Below are 18,891 nucleotides of genomic sequence, written 5' to 3' on the forward strand. Positions count from 1 at the left end.
AGTCTCCAAGTATTTGTTACCCTTCCAAATTTTTTCTTGTGGTTGATTTCGAGTTTCATAGCGTTGTGGTCTGAAAATATGCACGGTATGATCTCGATCTTTTTGTACTTACTTAGGGCTGATTTGTGTCCCAGTATATGGTCTATTCTGGAGAACGATCCATGTGCACTGGAGAAGAATGCATATTCTGCTGCTTTAGGATGAAATGTTCTGAATATATCTATTAAGTTCACCTGGTCCAATGTATCATTCAAAGCCAGTTTCCTTGTTGATTTTTTGATTAGATGATATGTGCATTGCTGTGAGTGGGGTGTTGAAGTCTCCTACTACTATGGTAATACTATCGATGAGTTTCTTTATGGTTGTGATTAATTGATTTATATATTTGGGTGCTATCACATTTGGTGCATAAATGTTTACAATTGTTAGGTCTTCTTGGTGGATAGACCCCTTAATTATGATATGATGCCCTTCTTTATCTCTTGATACAGTCTTTATTTTAAAGTCTAGATTTTCTAAGTATGCCTACTGTGGCCTTCTTTTGTTGAGCATTAGAATGATACATGGTTCCCCATCCCTTTATTTTCTATTTGAAGGTGTCTTTAGGTCTAAAGTGGGTCTCTTGTATACAGCATATAGATGGATCTTGTTTTCTTTTTTTTTTTTTTTTATTTTTTTTTCAACGTTCATTTATTTTTGGGACAGAGAGAGACAGAGCATGGATGGGGGAGGGGCAGAGAGAGAGGGAGACACAGAATCGGAAACAGGCTCCAGGCTCTGAGCCATCAGCCCAGAGCCTGACGCGGGGCTCGAACTCACGGACCGCGAGATCGTGACCTGGCCAAAGTCGGACGCTTAACCGACTGCGCCACCCAGGCGCCCCTGGATCTTGTTTTCTTATCCATTCCGTTACCCTATGTCTTTTGATTGGAGCATTTAGTCCATTGATGTTTAGAGTGAGTACTGAAAGATATGAATTTATTGCCATTATGTTGCTTGTAGAGTTGGAGCTTCTGGTGTTGTTCTCTAGTCATTTCTAGTCTTTGTTGCTTTTGGTATTGATTGATTGGTTGATTAATTGATTGATTTAATCTTTTCTCCCCTCAGAGAGTTCCCCTTAAAATTTCTTGCAGTGCTGGTTTAGTGGTCACAAACTCTTTTAATTTTTGTTTGTCTGGGAAACTTTTTATCTCTCCCTCTATTTTGAATGACAGCCTTGCTGGATAAATAATTCTTGGCTGCATATTTTTCTGATTCAGCACACTGAATATATCCCACCACTCCTTTCTGGCCAGCCAAGTTTCTGTGGATAGGTCTGCTGCAAACCTGATCTGTCTTCCCTTGTAGGTTAGGGACTTTTTTTTCTTTGTTGCTTTCATGAGTCTCTCCTTGCCTGAGTATGTTGTGAATTTGACTATGATATGGCTTGTTGATGGTCGGTTTTTGTTGAGTCTAATGGGGGTCCTCTGTGCTTTCTGGATTTTGATGTCTGTGTCTTTCCCCAGGTTAGGAAAGTTTTCCGCTATGATTTGCTCACATAACCCTTCTACCCCTATTTCTCTCTCTTCCTCTTCTGTGACCCTTATGATTCTGATGTTGTTCTTTTTTAATGAGTCACTCATTTCTCTAATTCTTAAATCGTGCTCTTTTGCCTTAATCTCCCTCTTTTTTCCTGCTTCGTTATTCTCTATAAGTTTGTCTTCTATATCGTTGATTTTCTGTTCTGCCTCACCCATCCATCCTGCTGCAGCATTCATCCATGATTGCAGCTCAGTTATAGCGTTTTTTATTTCATCCTGACTAGTTTTTACTTTTTTTTTTATCTCTGCAGAAAGGGATTCTAATCTATTTTTGACTCCAGCTAGTATTCTTATTATCGTGATTCTAAGTTCTGGTTCAAACATCTTGCTTGTATCTGTGTTGGTTAAATAACTGGCTGTCGTTTCTTCATGCTCTTTCTTTTGGGGTGAACTCCTGCTGACTTCTGTGGTTCAGGTTGTGCAGATTGTTGTGTTAATCCTCCAATCAGTTTTCTAGGTGTGTAGAATAGTTTAGTGTTGGTCTGGCTGTATTTCATGGACGTGGGAAACAAAAAAACTTCCATGCTGTTCCCCATTCACTTATTTTGAATATAATCTTATTTTGACACTCTCTCAGCCAAATCTCCAATGATTCCTTAGCTCTCCCACTTAGAATTCAATTAAAAACAGCTCTGACTAATGGCAACTTTTCCATCCTCATATCCTGATACTCCCTCATTCCACTCCTTGTACACACCATGTAAACTGTCAACACAAATCCTTTACACTTGCCATTTTCTCTGAAATATGTATCTCAATATATCTATGTGGCTTATTTATTTTATTCATGTCTGTTTTAGACCCACCAATGTAAAAGAGTCACCCCTGTATACTCTATTCCTTCATCTGGCTTTTCTTTTTAACCTGATGATTTTATATTTATTTCCTTATTATTTCTATGTCTCATTGAAGAAGTTTCTCCCTGTTTATTTTTGTATCCCCATGGCTAGTAAAAATCTGACATGTAGTAACTCTTTTTTTTAATTTTTTTTAACGTTTATTTATTTTTGAGACAGAAACAGAGCACGAATGGGGGAGGGTCAGAGAGAAGGAGACACATAATATGAAACAGGCTCCAGGCTCTGAGCTGTCAGCACAGAGCCCGACATGGGGCTCAAACTTGCAGACCGCGAAATCATGACCCGAGCCGAAGTTGGCCGCTTAACCGACTGAGCCACCCAGGCCCCCTAGAAACTCTTTAATAATGCATCATGTGGGGGTCCCTAGGTGGCTCAGTCAGTTGAGCGTCAGACTTTGGCTCAAGTTATGATCTCACAGCTCGTGAGTTTGAGCCCCGCATCAGGCTCTGTGCTGACACCTCAGAGCCTGGACCCTGCTTTGGATTCTGTGTCTCCCTCTTTCTCTTCCCCTCCCCTGCTCTGTCTCTGTTAGATCTCTCTCTCTCTCTCCCTCTTAAAAATAAAGATTTTTTAAAACTGAACAAATAGGGGTGCCTGGGTGGCTCCATCGGTTAAACATCTGACTTCAGCTCAGGTCATGATCTTGCGGTTTGTGAGTTCCAGCCCTGCATCAGGCTCTGTGTTGACAGCTCAGAGCCTGGAGGCTGTTTTGGATTCTGTGTCTCTATCTCTCTCAGTCCCTCCCCCACTCATCCCTATCTCTGTGTGTGTGTGTGTCTTTCTCCCTCTCAAAAAACAAATATTAAAAAAAATTTTTAAATAAAGAAATAATGCATAATGTGAACTAAAATAAGTATTGATCATTAAATAGCTTTTCCTAGGTCTTCCAGTGGAAGACAGTACAGAGTTTAAATATGTGTTGTCCCTTCTTTCTGCCCTAACACCCATTAAATAGAATGTGCACTCTCTATTTCAAAGGGTTTGTGTCAAGCACACAAATTAAGCTGAATCATGGAAATGAACCAAGAAGGGCCTTAATGAACTGATGTAAAATCCATTCTGAACAACAGTCTGCTAATAGAGATTTTTCTATCCATCTGCTTGAGTCATGTAGCTTTCTTCTTTTAATATATAACCAACTAACAAACAAAATAGAGCTTGAAATTCCTGAACGTATTCTCCTAATGAAGAATTTTTCAAACTGTGGTGTAATACTAACCACTGGTGACTGATAATGGTAAACTCCTCCATCAACTGTGAGAGTAGATTTAGTCCCACAATAATCACTTAACTTATTTTTCCTCAGCTAAGGAACTATATGAAATGAAGAACAGATGAAGATATAAATGTAAAAAGTTGGCATTTTTGTTTGGTTTTTAGTTCATAACATTTATATTAATCCTATATCTTTATTTCTCAATTTTTATAGGAAAACACCAAATGTTTAGATTGTTTTGTTAATAAAAAACAAACAGGGATCCTTTGTGGATGCAAAATGTCTTTTGCCATTACTCTTTTCAAGGAGTAAATTCTTGAAAGATTTCACTAAAAAAAGACTTTTTGGGTAGCGCCTGGGTGGCTCAGTCAGTTAAGCCTCGTGACTTTTGATTTCGGCTCAGGTCATGATCTCACGGTTCATGAGTTCGAGCCCTGTGTGGGGCTCCATGCTGTCAGTGCAGAGCTTGCTTGGGATTCTCTCTCTCTGCCCCTTCCCTGTGCTCTCTCTCTCTCTCTCTCAAATAAATAAAAAATAAACTTAAAAAAAAACATTTTTGGCATGCAGAAACTTTAACACACACTCCCAGATTTGTTAATCCTCTTTACTCACTGCTAGATAATTGTGATTTCTGTTCAATCTATTATTAATATAAATACCCAGCAGCCTAAAAATTATTCAAACTAGCCTCACAACAAAATCTCTTTAAAAATTAAAATAAAGAAGTGAATAACAATTCAGTTGACTTCAACAGGATTATAATTGTTTTCTTTTTGCCCAACAGTACAGTTCCAAGTGTATCTAGTCATTTTTCCCTTCTATAAGTGCCTAGACATACTTCCATTTCAAAGATAATTATATTCTTTTGGATAGTAAGCTTTTGTCTGATATCTGGTTTGCAAAAATTTTCTTCCATTCTGTAGGTTGCCTTTTAATTTTGTTGTTTCTTTTCTGTGCATGATCTTTAAAATTTGATGTTGTTACACTGTTGATTTTTGCTTTTGTTGTTTGTGCTTTTGGTGTCATAGTCAAAAAATTACTGCCCAGATCAACACTGAGGACTTTCTTCCCTACATTGTCTTCTAGAAATTTTATAGTATCAGGCCTTATATTTGTCTTTGATTCATTTTGAGCTCATTTTTGTGAGTGTTGTAAGACAGGGTCTAATGTCACTGTTCTGCACGTTTATCTAGTTTTTCCAATATCATTAATGCAAACTGATTTACCTCCTATGAAAATGATGTGGAGATTCTCAAAAAGTTAAAAATAGATCTACCATATGATCCAGCAAACCATGTCTGGGTATATATCCAAAGGAAATTAAATCAGGATCTCAAAGAGATACATGCACTCCCGTGTTTACTACAGTATTATTCATAATAGCCAAGATACAGAAATAAACTAAGTGTTCCTCAACAGGTGAATGGATAAAGAATATATATGTATACACACACATACACACATATATATATACACATACACACACACACACACACACACATACACACACACACACAATGGAATACTGTTTAGCCATAAGAAAGGAGGAAATTCTATCATTCGCAACAATATGGACAGACCTTGGCACTTTATGCTAATTAAGTTAAGTCAACAGAGAAGGCATGTACTGTATGATGTCACTTATATGTGAAATTTCAAAAAGCCCAAGTCATAAAAACAGAATAAAATGGTGATTATGAGGCAATGGCAATTAGGGGAGAGGACAGATATCACTGAAGAGCACAAACTTACAATGAATAATAAATAAGCCTTAGAGGTCCTTTACATGGCACAGTGAATACTGACAACAATATTATAATCAACAAACTTGCTAAGAGACTACAACTTAGTTATTCCAATGACTAAGAAAATGATTGTTATTAAATATAATAAAGGTGTTATCGCCACAATGACACATTATATAGCACATAATGTAAAAAAATTAACATGTTGTACACCTTAAATTTATACAATGTTATATGTCAAATATATTTCAAATTAAAAAGATAAATTAAACAGATGATATGAAAGTATTTGTTTTAAAGTGTGGACCACAAGGAGAATATTTGTGTTTGTGAATAGACGGAATAATCTCCAATTAAATCATGATGGTAACTTATGAAAGGATTGTTAATCAATATAAATGTCAGGCAGCAGTTACCCACAATGCCTTGTTCAAACAATTGGCAACTTTTCCAGTCTCTCTGGCAGTATAGCTTATGGTGGTTTTCATGTTCCCTGCTGTGTTTCATACAAGCGCATGAGCATTACCAGTGGTGTGCCTGAGATGGCCCAAACAGGGCTAAGAAAAAGGTGATGGTGAATCTCCTCATGACTCCATTTTCAGTGATGTCATAATAGCTTGAAACCCACTGTGAAGAGATTATATAAATTGTGTAAATTGGCAAACATTACAAATCAGAGTTTTTGTTCATGTTTTTTTTGTGAGAGTATATAGTTCTCTAGCTCACTACTACCAGTGTAAATCAAAAAAATTATATTGAATAAACATCTGAGTTTATTTATTGTGCAATATCTATTATTAAAATAGTGTATATTCAAAGTCTTTTGGACTTTAATAGAGCCCATAAACATACAGATGGTTTTGGAAGTAATTTGCAGTGACCAATACATTTCATGTATTCTAAATGGTACCTATTCTAAATTTCACATTTCTATGTATATAATAACTCAGTGTATCACAATTCCATAAACTTCATGAATAAGTTATTTAAGTCATTTATTCCTCAGTATTACTAAAACTAAAATGAATTTGCAATGTTTGGAAATCCATTCGTACCTTGTGGAATGCTCATTTTGCATCTTGCAAATGCACTTCACAGGAAGTGCAAGTCTAGGTTAACAACAAGATATCCCCAGTGCAATTTTTATTATTTACTAGATGGGTTTTAAAATGTGACATAAAACACATGCAGTATATTTTAAGACCTTTTTTGAAATTGAGAAGATTTTTTTTCTCCTGAGAAAACAAACCTGCCTACCTACATTTTAATATTTTTAATATTAACATACTAGAAAATTTTTGAAATACTACCACAGGCAAATATTACTAATGGGTCTCAATTGTTTCATACCACACTTAGAACCAAAGTAATTAATCTTCTTTTAGGGTAGTAAAATACTCTCTAGCATCTAGTAATTGTAATGGATAACCCTATTCTTGGAATATGAGAACAAATTATACAACATCCTAATCTAATATGAAGAAGAAAATTTTTATATTTTCAGTGTTGTGAATATGTGAAAAATGAATTCTTAAATGTTTAGATAACATGTCTTTTTAGATTCATCTATCAGGAATAAACAAAAGACTGACATATTTCCAATTCCAATCTGAATTTCCAAAGTCCTTCATTCTAATAATGCCTTAGTGAGGATGTTATTGTTGAATATGTATACTGCACACCTGAAATTAATATAGCTGTATTTAAACATACTGCAATTAAAAAAAAAAAGTAAAGTAATGCATTACTGAATTACTGTTAAAAGTGTGAACTTAGACTCTGTTTCTTACTTCCTCTGTGATTTCAACGGAGTTAAAGTTCTGCCTCCCCAGTGCCCTCAATAGTAACATGAGAATAATATAGTAGAAAACTGATAAGAAGATTAAATGATAAAATGATTAAATTATTAAATGATAAAATACATATAAGATTACATATAAGATATTTAGAACGATACCTGGCACATTAATGAGTAGCCACTAGATAAGCTTTTAATTTTTTTCTTCCCATTCCTCACTTACTTTTACTTATTTATTCTTTCAAGACATATGCTGAAGTGACGGCTATGTGATAATCCATGTCATGAAAATTGGTATTGAGAAAAAATTTAATGAAGGCTTAGAAGTATTTGCATTGTTAGAAGTAAGAAGAAATCCAACTGAGCATTATTAAGCAGCAAAATTGCATCCAAACATTTTAGTGTGAATACTTTGTGCCATTAAGTCCTTTATCGTTTGTAGCTGCTATTTTTGTTTGTTTGTTTGTTTGTTTGTTTGTTTTTTCATTTTGAAACACATACCCAGACACAGAGATTGGAAATGTTCTTCTCTGTCCCTCTTCAATGGGTTTATAAGTCAATATTCCTAAAGAGATCTCCTACTATTAAAACTAATAATGACAAATATTCTGTAAGAAGAATAACTTCAGGAAACTTGCTACAAACATGCTTCAAGTTTTTTTCAAAAACCACTGTCAAATGAAATACGATTTGTTTAGGTTTTAGTTAATTGTCACTTTTTTTCTCTATATTAAATTTGTAACAATAAACTATAAGTAACTGCAGCTTTCAAAATGAGGAGTAGCTTAGCTTATCCTTGACCCACATGAAAAATAGAAAAAAAAAATCAGCAGCACTGTATTACTTTAAGGTATCCATAATTTTAATTCCATTTTTGATTCCCTTTGATATAGAGCATTATGTGACTGAGACATGCAGTGAGAAATGTAAGGGTATAAAGAAAGAACAGGAAGTAAAAATTAGAATCATGAGGATAAAATTGATGATGGTAATCAGCTCACTGAAAATTATCTAAAGAAACAAATTTCACCCTCCATTAGCTTTAGTACACACAGAGAGAGGAGATACAGGATGCTGATTTCATTCTCCTTTAGAGGCTATATTCCAGTAACAATATTTGTGAGTTTACAGGACTTTCATGCAATGACACATTCTACCCACTAACTTTTGTAAAGAGCTCAATAACAAGAAATTCAGACTATCCAGTTATAATAATAAACATGATTAGTAAGATTAGTAAGAATGAAGAAGGGTCAGAGATGTCTGGCTTACCTCTGCCAAGCCATCCTGTTGATCAAATATTGAGAGGAATGTATTATGATTAAATCACATTTGATTAATGCTGTGTTGTTTAATAATTAAACCATATGGTATTATATCCACGTGAGTTTGATATTTGAATATTATTTAAATAAAATATGAATATTTTTAAGGAAATTAGTGGAAACTTTACTTGTTAAATGTTTTATTATTTGGATATTCACAACTATGTCACTATAACATTTGAGGTTTGACAGCATAGCTGACACACGAACACTATTACTATATCACATTGTTCAGGAAGGCTATAAGGATTCTTTTAGTAAATATATGATTTAGCCCCAACATTTTATTTAAATGTTGAAAGTTTAAAAACATTTTACGAATAAGAAGCAATAATTTCACTCCTATGGAAGTCTATTAATTCATTACACTTATTTCCATTAAATATATATTTCAAATTAAAATGTCATTATTAAATTAATCCAGGCTTACAACTGAAGAGTCTGTATATAGCATTACTGCATGGCTATTCCTAGAGCTAACTGAGAATGTTAGGAATGTCCAGTGAACATTGAAGCTTTTGGTTAAGAAAAGCAAATCAGAAATATATTGCCATAATCATTATTATATACATGCATGCATACATATACATATACATACATATACATACATATATATACATACACATTTATGTCTTCCTGTGAAAAATAAAAGCTATAGAATACAGAATATAATTGATTCTTGAAAACACTAAGGCAAGGAACATTGACTATTCCCGTGTTCTCTAAACAATACTGATTCAAAGAAAAGTAACGCATTTAAGGTGATTTTCACCAAAGAAGGATAGATTTCACAGGCTTACAATAATACTCTTCAGTGTGAAATAAATCTTTTCTTTACTTGAAAGAAAACACCTGGAGGTTCAAATTTCAGATTTGTTACATTTGAGTTTTTCTAAAACTATTTTGACTTTTGAGATTCTGGCTAAATATTTTGCACTTGTCTTCTTATGTGAGTGCCTTCTAACTGACAACTAAGAACCTGCCTGGTCTATGAAAATAGAAATATCTCTACCATATCTTCGCAGGTTTTTCATTGAGATGATCATATAATTATGTCCATTAGTATAAATATCTCAAATGCTTAGAATCTTGTTCCATTTTCCAGCTATTAGCAAACTAACTTAGAGAGGAAACTTAGAGAGAGTTTTTGTGTTTGTTTTTCTCTTTTCTTTTATTATTATTTTTTTCTTTCCTTCTCTTTTATTTTGGTGTTAAACAGGCGAAACTTAGAACCTACCTACACAGTCTTCCGTGCATCTGGGAATTTGTTATATACTCATATCAGTCCTATCACAGAACTACTTAATTTTGAAAGTTGAGAATTTCTGTCTTATAAAGTTATACTGGAGAAGGGAAAGACATAATTCTATGAAAATCACACTTTTAACTAAGATAATGTTCTACAAGATAAACAGATGTTAATTACATTAGATTTTGACTGTATATGACTATATAGATCAGATTTTGATCTGCTCTAAAACTTAATAAAATATGTATATTTTAACTAATAAAATATAGAAAATAAATTCTTTCATAATTTATACCAAAATTCCATTCTGAGTTTTCTGGTAAAATTGGTAGTAATAATTCTTCATTTTAGGAAGTCTGGGAACTACTCATTTAAGTAAACTACTTACTTAAGTTTTACATAAAACTTCCTAGTTTCAAAAGGAAGAAATTACAGGCCATTCATTTTCTTTTTTTTTTTTTTTTTTTTTTTTTTTTTTATTTCTTTTTTTTTTTTTTAATTTTTTTTTTCAACGTTTATTTATTTTTGGGACAGAGAGAGACAGAGCATGAACGGGGGAGGGGCAGAGAGAGAGGGAGACACAGAATCGGAAACAGGCTCCAGGCTCCGAGCCGTCAGCCCAGAGCCTGACGCGGGGCTCGAACTCGCGGACCGCGAGATCGTGACCTGGCTGAAGTCGGACGCTTAACCGACTGCGCCACCCAGGCGCCCCTGGGCCATTCATTTTCATGAGAAAATATTTAATATATTTTAGGTTTTAGTTTATTTTCTCAGCAGGCACAATTATTATGTTACCAAGACATCAAGAATGCATTTAAAATTGCATAAAAACATTATAGGAAAATAAAAGATTAGAAAATATAACTATTTAGTAATCTACTATGAGAGTAACAATAATAAAATTTGGTTTCACCTTCCATTATAAGACCTTAACACTCAAGTAAATTGGGAAATTCAGTTTTGTGTCTTTAATAACAATAAATTTAAATATTTATCCATCAGTGATTATTATTATGAGTAATCCTAAAACAGATGTGAACTAAAGCTTTTTTCTAGACCAAGGTACAAATTACAGATGAAACACCATTCTCATCAACTCTTTTTAAATAGGAAAAATGAGGGCTCAGACAGTTAAGTGCTGCTGACTTCAGCTCAGGTCATGATCTCATGGTTTGGGGGTTTGAATTTCAGCTGGCAGCTTGGAGCCTGCTTCATATTCTGTGTCCCCCTCTCTCTGCTCCTTCCCGTCCCCCCAACCCCCATCCCCCCTCCACCCTGCCATGGTCTGTCTCTCTCAAAAATAAACATTTTTTTAATAGGGAAAGTGAAACCATACCAAGAAGTTCAGAAAATTTTGACACTTTATTTCTGAATAATAATTCTAGGCTCAGTTACTTAAATGTTATCATGACACCATTAGTTTATTTTTCTCAGTGTATGGATATAAGATTTTTCTTATTTTCAATTTTCTAAATATTTATTTTAAGAGAGAGAGAGAGAGCAAGCACAGGGGAGGGGCAGAGAGAGAATCCCAAGCAGGCATCAAGCTTTCAGCACAGAGCCTGATCTTAGCCAAAATCAAAGAGTCAGACACTCTTGACTCTTGACCTACTGAACCACCCAGGCAGCCCTCTTCTTTCTAATTTTGAAAATGGCTCATCAGGCTAATTATTTTCCTTTTTACATATTCAATCATGATAGCAATTGAATTTTGGAACTGTGTGAATTAAATTTTGAAAGACATATAAGGAGGTTCTTTTAATGATACTAATAACTCATTACTGCAGTAAAACCCAATGTGACTCTTTTCTTTATTTAAATGTGACCCTTTTAAAAATGATTTTCTCCCTCATCTCAAATTCATTTGCTTTCCATACATTTTCAGATGCTTTCAAAGATATTAGGTACAAAAAACAGATATTATACAATTGGATGGTATACAGATGGTAAACAACTGGATTCCTATTCATGTGAATGCAGTAAAGAATTCATATCCTACTGTTGTTGCATTCAGAGATAGGAGTTAGAAGCCTTGTATTTGGAGTTCTGAGCCTTGGAGTTTTGTAGCTCCATGATCTTATAAAAAAGTTAATCTTTTACAGAGGCGCACAAGTGGTTCAGTAGGTTGAGCATCTGACTCTTGATTTCAGCTCAGGTCATGATCCCAGGGTCATGAGACTGAGCCCCATGTTGGGCTCCACACTGAGTGTGGAGCCTGCTTAAGATTCTCTCTCTTTCCCTCTTCCCCCCCTCCCTTGCTTGTTCGTACTCTCTCTCTAAAATAACAAAAAAAATCACTCTTACACAAGTCATATGGAGGGATAAAAATGCTAATATTTGTAAGTGCTTTTGTAACCTATAAAAATTCTATATATAAGTTAGTATTTATATATACTAAAAGGTCTCATTTCCTCATCTAAAAATGAAGTGCTTTCAATGATATTTAACAAGTATATTTATTCATAAAAGCTTTTAAAGTATAATAAAAAATGACACACTAAAATTACAGCCCAAAGAATCATATTATCTTACATGATTGATTTGATATTTTTATAAACATAACATCTTGAAGCGGTTCCAAATAATTAATACTTTTACTATAAATAAAAGAAGACTGACTGAAAATTACAAGTGGCAGACAAGATTATTATGATTGTGATGATTATTTCATTGTATGAAATTTTTAGAAGGAATACATTTAAACTAAATACGATTTGTCTTCATGTTGCCAGGATTATTAGAAGTTTAGTAGACTCCTTGATATTACCTAACATCTCTGAATACTATCTTCTGCTTTCTTCACTATAATTTGGGGATGACAATGTTTGATTAGTTTTCCTAAAATGCCGTTGTGAGAATGAAATCTGATAATGTGTCTATGTTCAATTTTTATTCAAGGGTAGGGAATCATTCCTTTCACTCTTCTCATTTGAAATGATCAGAAGTAACATTTGGGATGCCTAGTGATTCCCCTGGATAACCAGAGGTTGATTGATTTTTAGGAGATTCTTAAAGTTTCTTTTTTTTCCAAAATGAATCAGTTCTCCCATTTTTTTTTTGCATTTAAATATCCAGTTTTAGCTTCATTAACTACTTCATACATTTTCCTTGACTTGCTATTTTTTAACTGGTTGAGTTAAATACTTCCATTTATTATTTTTTTCATTTTTTATATTTTATTACACTTAAATACTGGATGCTCTTTATTTTGTCTGATTTAGACTTTAGCAATACCCTACATATTTTAATCAGTTAGAGTTTCAATTTTGTAAACTTACAGTTATTTTTCTCTTATTCATTCACTTTTAAGATATTAATTTTCAAATTCAGAAATCATTGGATGAGTTGGAAAAAGCATTTGTGGGTAAATACAAGGTTGGGATGATATTTTTGTTATTACTTTCCAATCTCATGTTCAGAAAACATAGCTTGTACAAGTTCCACTTTATGGGGCCCATTGTAATGTTCTATTTTCCCAAATATAAAAATCATTTTTGTGTTGGTTTCATGGGCATGAGAAAACATGCACCTAAATCAGTGTACTTTCAACTTTTGACAGCAATCCACAGTAAGAAAGACATTTTATATTACAATTTATAGCACAATCACACACACATAGATGCATATGCAGTAAATGTGGAGCAAGACGTTAATGATAATCTGCACAGCTTATTCTATTTTGTTCTATTCCATTTTATTTATTTCTTTAATATCTGGTTGTGACACCAGTATACTTTTTTGATCCAGGGTTTGAGAAATACTGTTCAAAATATGCTAGGATTTGCTTATATAAAAAATCTGGGGCACCTGGGCGGCTCAGTCAGTTAAGCATCCAACTGTTGGTTTATGCTCAGGTCATGATCTCATGGTTCATGGGTTCGAGGCCCTTGTCGGACTCTGCGCTGACAGTGTAGAGCCTGCTTGGGATACTCTCTCTCTCCCTCTCTCTCTGCCCCTCCCCTGTGCACTTGCCCTCTCTCTCTTTCTCAAAATAAATAAACTTTTTAAAAATTCTGTTTTTCCCTATGTTCATAGAATATTACAAAGATATATTGATTCCCAGTGTATCAAACAGTCCCTGTATTATCAGCTAAATTTTTTGTACTCAAAAGCAACATTTGTGGCTCAGACCACACATTTTAAAGATAGTTTGATTTTGTGAGAACTTAGGAACTATCACTTTATTAGATATTTTTAATCACAAATTAATCCTTAAAGCCAAAAGGATCTTAGACATCCCCTTATACCTTCTCGACCGTATCAATAAGCTTTCTCTTTGCAAATCTACTTAAAGGAAACCACATGTTAATGAAGTTTATCAGCCTGTGGAATTAATTTGCACACTCTTCTACTATTTAAAGCTGTCAATCTTTTTCCTCCAACATTTTATTTTAGGCCCTGCCAATCATTACTCAGTAAACTTGTATTCTACTTGATAGTTGAAAATATACTGATAATTACATATGAATGAAAGAATAATGGATGGGAAGAAAATCTATTTAAGTATTTTATTATAGTATATTAAACAGATAAAGATAAGGCAGAAAATAGTGTATCAATTTAACCTAATATACCAAACATGTATGTAGTTGTTTGTAAATCATAACAATTTACAAGTAGTTTTATAAAACCTCATGTCTCACTCTAACCTTTAAAAAAGAAACTTTGCATTTCAAATCCTTTACACCTTTCATTATTTATTTACATATTACTGCACAATAACTTTTCAAAAGAATATTTTGACAAAATCTCACTCACTTCTAAACCAAGAGTGTGTGAGTTATCTATAGTTGTGTATCTTACTGCCCCCAGCTTCACAGTCCTGTGAGTCAGACATGCTGGCTACCCTGTGCTCAACTCAAAGATACTTCTCCTTGCTTTGGCCTAATACCCAGTGAAGTTGCCTTCTTCTGGTGGTATATCATGTAAGATGGACTCAGTCACATGTCTAGTATTTAGTGGTGACTTTTTTCCTAGATTTATTACTATATAATCAACATAAAACATTGCATAAGTTTAAATTATACAGCATGCTGATTTGATACACTTATGTATTGCAAAATGACTTACAATGAGTTAGCAATGTCATCATGTCACATAATTACCATTTGTGTGTGTGTGTGTGTGTGTGTGTGGTGAGAACATTTAAGATTAACTTTCTTAACAACTTTCATGTATACAATACATTAGCGTTAGCTATAATCCCAAAGCTGCGCATTAGATCCCCAGAACGTATTCATCTTCTAACTGGAAGTTTGTACTCTTTGATCAACATCTCCCCATCCCCACCCTACCCCAGTTCCTGGTAACCATCATTCTATTCTCTGTTTCTACGAGTTTGGCTTTTTTCAGTTCTACATATAAGTGATTTCATATAATATTTGTCTTTCTCTGACATTTCACTTAGCATAATGCCTTTAAGTGCATCTATGTTGTCACTAATGGAAGGATTACCTTATTTCTCATAACTGAATAATAGTCCATTATAAAGATATATGCTTTTACTAAGCCTCTTACTGCACACGGTCTCTCATCCTCACAGAAACTATATGGGACTTATTTTCATAGCCCTCTCAGGAGCCATGGAACAAGTGGATGAGAGCCAAAGAGGCAGGATCTCTTAAGGATTATTTTCAAAAGTAGTATACCATCAATCCTGTGGCATTCTGCTGAAAAAAGTAAATCATAAGGTAAGCTAAGATTCAAGGTAGTAGAGAAATAAGTCTTATTTGTAGAAAGCAAGAACATCAAAGTCATATTCAAAGGGTATACACAGAAGGGTAATATGAATTTATGGACATTTGTGTAATGTGCCACATACATATCTCACACTTTAATAATATCAGGATACCCTTTAAATAGGAAGTAAAATTCTTATTTCCTCATATTAACATGATTTTTTAAAAATCACTAAATTATATATTCATTAACATAACCTGTTCTTAAAATCCTATTTTAATTTTTATTCAAAAATCAATTTATATATTACATAAAATTAAATTAAACTTATTTTTTAATTTTTTTAATCCACACGGTTGTTTTAAATTTTTTTAACCTTTATTCATTTTTGAGAGACAGAGTGTGAGCAGGGGAGGGTCAGAGAGAGAGGGAGACACAGGATCTGAAGTAGGTTCCATGCTCTTAGCTGTCAGCACAGAGCCTGATGCGAGGCTCAAACCCATGACCTGAGCCAAAGTCGGAATCCAACTGACTGAGCCATCAGGCACTCCAAAATTAAACTTGTTAAATCTATTTATATTTATATATTTCCATATTATAAATTGTAGTTTCTTGCTTAGCTCAATTCTCTAATCTGGGTTTAATAGAAAGAAAAAAATACCAGGGCACATGGACAGCTCAGTCAGTTGAGGGTTTGACTGTTGATTTTAGCTCAGGACATGACACCAGGGTTGTGGGATCAAGCCCCACACTGGGCTCTGTCCTGAGCATGGAGCCTGCTTAAGATTTTCTCTTTCCCTCTGTCCCTCTCCCCTGCTCTTACTGTCTCTCTCTCTCAAAAAATATATACGCATTTGTATTTTCTATATTTACTTGATTATTTTATTTTACTTTGAGGGTAGTGAACAATAACATTAATCAACATTATCATTGCAAAATAATAAATATGTCCATTATTGAAGCTATACCATGCTCATGAATTAGAGTAATGAATATTATCAAAATGTCCATACTACACAAAGTGATCTACAGATTCAATGCGATCCCTATTAAAATACCAATAGTATTATTCACAGATCTAGAAAATATAATTCTAAAATTTTCATGGAACCACAAAAGACCCTGAATAGCCAACTGACCTTGAGAAAGAAGAACAGAGCTACTGATATCACAATCCCAGATTTCAAGATGTACTACAAAGCTATAGTAATCAAAACAGTGTGGTACTGGCACAAAAATAGACATATAGATCTAGGGAACAGGATAGAGAGCCCAAAAATAAACCCACATTTACACAGTCAATTAATCTATGGCAAAGGAGGCAAGAATATAAAATGGGTAGAAGAGTCTTCAATAAATGTTGTTCGGAAAACTGGACAGGTGCAGGCAAAAGAATGAAAATGGACCACTTTCTTATACCACCCACAAAAATAAACTCAAAATGGATTAAACACCTAAATGTGAGACCTGAAACCAGAAATCACCTTAAAGAAATATTGGCAGTAATCTCTTTGACATTGGCCTTAGTAACATTTTTCGAGATATATCTCCTGAGGCAAAGAAAACAAAAACAAAAATTAACTATTAACCAAAATAAAAAGCTTTTGCACAGTGAAAGAAATCATCAACAAAATGAAAGGCAACCTATTAAATGGAAGATATTTTTAAAGATAACTAATAAAGGGTTAATAGCCATAATATATAAAGAAGTTATAAAGTCAACACCAGAAAATAAAAAATAAAAAATAAATAAATAATAATAATCTGATTAAAAATGCGCAGAAGACCTAAATAGACATTTTTTTAAAGAACACATACAAATGGCCAACAGGCACATGAAAAGATGCTCTTCATCACTAATAATCAGGGAAATGCAAATCAAAACCCCAATACTGGGTCACCTGTATGGTTCAGTTGATTCAGTATCTGACTCTTGATTTCAGCTTAGGTCATGGACCCAGGGTCATGTGATCAAGCCCCACATAAGGCTCTGTGATGGGCATAGAGACTGTTTGGGATCCTATCTCTTCCTTTGCCTTTCTCTCCCACTCACATGCTCTCTCGCTCTCTCCTCTCTAATAAATAAAAAAATAAATAAATAAATAATTTTAAAAGAAAACCACAATATCAACTTACACCTGTTAGAATGGCTAAAGTCAAAAACTCAAGAAAATAACAAATGTTGGAGAGGATGTGGAGAAAGGGAACCTTCATGCACTATTGATGGGAATGTAAATTGGTGCAACCAATGAAGAAAACAGTATGAAAGTTCCTCAAAAAAATTAATGATAGGGGCGCCTGGGTGGCGCAGTCGGTTAAGCGTCCGACTTCAGCCAGGTCACGATCTCGCGGTCCGTGAGTTCGAGCCCCGCATCAGGCTCTGGGCTGATGGCTCAGAGCCTGGAGCCTGCTTCCGATTCTGTGTCTCCCTCTCTCTCTGCCCCTCCCCCGTTCATGCTCTGTCTCTCTCTGTCCCAAAAATAAATAAACGTTGAAAAAAAAAAATTAATGATAGAAATACCATACAATGCAGTAATCCCACTAGTAGGTATTTTCCAAAAGAAAATAAAATCACTAATTTTAAAAGACATATGCATCCCTATGTTTATTACAGCATTCCTTACAATAGCCAAGATATGGAAGCTACCTAAGTGTCCATCAATAGATGAATGGATAAAGGTGTGTGTGTGTGTGTGTGTGTGTGTGTGTGTGTGTGTGTGGTGTATTACATACTAGAATTTTACTCAGCCATAAAATATAATGAGATCTTGCCATTTGCAACAACATAGATGGACCTAGAGGGTATAAAGCTACATAAAGTCAGAGAAAGAAAAATGCCAGGTGATTTCACTTACATGTGAAACCTAAAAAACAAAACAAGTGATCAAATTAGAAAGAAAATCATAAATACAAGGAAGAAACTGGTGGTTGCCAGAGGGGAGAGGGTTGCGGCAGATGCATGAAATACGTAAAAAGAATTAATAGGCACAAACTTCCAGCTATAAAATAAGTCACCGGCATGAAAAATATAGCATAGTCAGTAGTATTTTAATAATGCTACATGGTGACAGCTGGTGACTACATTTATCATGGTAAGCACTGAATAATGTACAGAATTGGTTAATTGCTGTATTGTACACTTGACAATAATATATGTCAACTATACTTCAAAAAAAAATTTTAACAATAAGTTAATACAACCATGTGTTTGCTAAGTTTTGAACAGGCAATCTATTTAATATCCAGAATGTTGTACTAAAGAAAAAAATTATTTATCCATGAGCATTTCTTCATGAAAATGTAATGAATATATTATTTTGGCCTAAGGCATGTGCTACCCGTTCTTCTTACAGTATCTTTATTTTTGGTAAAACATTTTTCTATCCCTGGTTCAGGTGATTCAAGCTGATCTGATTCTATCATTTTATTCCAGCATTGG

Source organism: Lynx canadensis, chromosome A1, assembly GCF_007474595.2.
Source record: "Lynx canadensis isolate LIC74 chromosome A1, mLynCan4.pri.v2, whole genome shotgun sequence".
Lineage (NCBI taxonomy): Eukaryota > Metazoa > Chordata > Mammalia > Carnivora > Felidae > Lynx > Lynx canadensis.